The sequence below is a fragment of the Micropterus dolomieu genome, linkage group LG08 (assembly GCF_021292245.1).
Source record: "Micropterus dolomieu isolate WLL.071019.BEF.003 ecotype Adirondacks linkage group LG08, ASM2129224v1, whole genome shotgun sequence".
Classification (NCBI taxonomy): domain Eukaryota; kingdom Metazoa; phylum Chordata; class Actinopteri; order Centrarchiformes; family Centrarchidae; genus Micropterus; species Micropterus dolomieu.
In genome coordinates, this window is record NC_060157.1 from 22,077,548 (window position 1) to 22,080,420 (window position 2,873).

Consider the following 2,873-nt stretch of genomic DNA (forward strand, 5'->3'; position numbering starts at 1 on the left):
TCTCTCTCTCTCTCTCTCTCTCTCTCTCTCTCTCTCTCTCTCTCTCTCTCTCACACACACACACACACACACACACACAGACACACACAGACACACACACACACAGACACACATGCATAGCTGCTGGACCTCACACTCCACCAACATTGTATTTTTAGCTGTTGCTGTTTTGAAAACCCCATTTAGTGCCCATTTTTGCCTGGTGGCAAGAGTTAAAGGTTTATTTTAGGAGTGCTCGTATTTCCAGTCCTGGGAAGCAGGTACTGCCGTCGCTTTGTGGCTTTTGCTGCCATGGCGGCGAGGAAGAACCTCTTAAGCAAGGAAACCTTTTTTTTTCTGCCTTCTCCATACATTACCCTGTTTTTTTCCCTCCTCTGGGAGTTTTCTCAGAATTTCTCTCCAACAAAGCAAGTCTGTGGTTTGTGAGGTGTTCCTATTTTAATCTGTGTTCCTGCTAGGACTGGACTACAAAGTTTTTATTGAAATGTGGCACAATTTTTTTTTCCTTCACTCACTGTGAAGCACGCAGTCAATGAATGACACATTTAAACAGAGATGCTGTGCATCTGTTTTCATGCCCACATTTGTGTGTGTGTGAGCATATGTATGGCAGGATGCTGCTGGTCTTTTTAGGCCTGCTCTTTGTCACCGTAATTCCCCCAAATGAGGAGGTGGAATGAGTCTCCCTCCTTTACTGCTGCCATTTACAGACCCCATATCAGATGCATAGCTCTCTACACACCAGCCACAAGCACTTCATTTTAATACCGGCCCACAAAGCAAAACCCGGCCAGCCTCAATCCAGCTGCCATTTGGGTGCGCAATTCTCCCCGAGTCTGTAGACTGGAGTAGGAGTAAGCCCCTTCTTGTTCAAGCAGTAAATGTTTATTGAATTACCATGTGTTTTTCTTAGCAAAAGGGAAAGTGTAGCATAACAATAGAGAAAGGTTTACGTTTAGTCTCCCCACCTGCTTTGCTTCTCCAAAGTACCCCTGATGCTGGTCTTTTCCTAAGAATGTGGAATTCCTCCTCCTCCACTGCGTGAACCGCTTTCCCGTTTTTGCAAGTGTTACACTAAATCTTCTCAAACACCTGCCGTTTATTTTTCTCTCATGTTGTATTCCGTACTCTTCTCTCCTCCGCACTTTTCTTCTCTCCACCTCTGAACTCGGCCGATTATTTTCCCTGCATCTCCCATGACACCTTGTTCCTCTTTGGAGAATCTTGTCGGTGCTTGTATGTTTATCTGAGGGACGGCAGCTTTCAATAAACCTTGCTCCTGTACGCTGCGCACACACACACCTACACTCATGCACGTTCACTTCTTCCTACACACACATGCCTTGGTAATTAATCTAAGATAAACACAGAGCCTAACACATACACATGTGTTAGGCAGAAGTACCCTGTAGGAAAATAATCATGCCAGAGAATGCAAGTTTTAAGCAACGTAAGATCCTGCCACCGTGTACTTTGGATGGGAACACGTATTGAAGTGATCTGGAGGACAAACACTGGTGTCTATTCTATAGCCAGACAAGGCTGCAAGCTGATAGCAGCCACCGCATATCCTGTTTCCTCACATGTTCTGCGATTGCATGAGGTGGATTCTGGAACTGGCAGGAAGAAAGGTTAAAGGTCACCGGACAAAATAAACAGTGAAGGACATAGTCAATCAGATGTGAAAAGTGGTCTTTAGTATAAATCTAGGGTTTTGCATGAACATAGATAGATAGCGCTAATAGGAAGGACAGTTCACACAGGTGACTCGAGGGGTAAAGGGGCATCTCGAGGGAGGAGATCAGACTTCACATGCACATACACACACTACCTGAACAGAGAACAAGCCACATCTGTGAACTGTGAACGAGGCATAGCAGGAGGGAAAGAGGGGCTGAGACAGACAGAGAGAAAGAAAGCTGAGCCGGTGGACCACACAGATAAAAGAGTGTGCTCTGTTCTTTTTCCTCCTGAAGTAACCTGAAGGAGGAAACTCCACCTCTGGGATTAAGGCTTGTGTTTCTCCAATTTACTGGCATGGCTGCCTCGGACAATATATTTCTGTTCTGCTCGTCTTATATGATTGCTTCTCTTGTCATCTCTTCATCAGCAACGTCTTCGTAAAGAAAACCCCTAAGACAAACCCTAATAGGAGTTATAAACCAAATATTTGAATTCCCTTAAAAATCCATTTATGGCAAAAATAAGGCAGCATTTTTAGACACTGAGGTGTTTTGTCTTTTATGTTCTGTTGATTTATTTTATTCCTATTATTCTACTTGTTCGTGGAAAGAAATGCCTCATTTAACCAATAAAGTGAAATATATTTCAGTAATTAATCCAGTATATTTATAGCTAGCCATTCTTTAATAAGTAACCTAAGTAGGCAGCCAAGACATTTATGTGGGGTACTTATCATTTAACATACTCTAGAAGCTTGTATTTTTCTGTGAGTATAACAGATAAACTGTATTTTGAGGCTGTATGTGATGGCCCTGATCTAAGGGCACGCTCTGGCCCATTTGGTGGTGGAATTATCGAATTTGCTGTGCACTGCCCCTGAACCAGCCTACCCAACCACAAGAAAGACCCAGAGGAGGAGACGAAAGGTCTACACAGACATGGACACACACACACACACACTGAGCCTCCCCCCAGCACAAGGGGATGCTCTGCACATTCCCCCTAATTGCTTGTTTCAAGCAGAGGCTGATTGTGGAAAATTATACCCTTTGCATTTTTTTCTGTGCTCCTCCTCCGTCTTTTTTTTCTTTTTCTTTGTGTCTGTACATATGCATACACGTTGAGTGACCAAATCTACAGTATGCACCTTAACATGTACTTTTGGCTATGTTTGCCTGCATGCATGCATG

The 2,873-nt window shown here is 43.7% G+C and overlaps 1 protein-coding gene across 7 annotated transcripts in view; it reads left to right on the top strand.

Annotated features, from left to right (window-relative positions):
• Positions 1-2,873, top strand: part of prdm16 (PR domain containing 16) — a 141,613-nt gene that overhangs the window by 90,743 nt on the left and 47,997 nt on the right. The gene's annotated exons all lie outside the window — the stretch shown is intronic.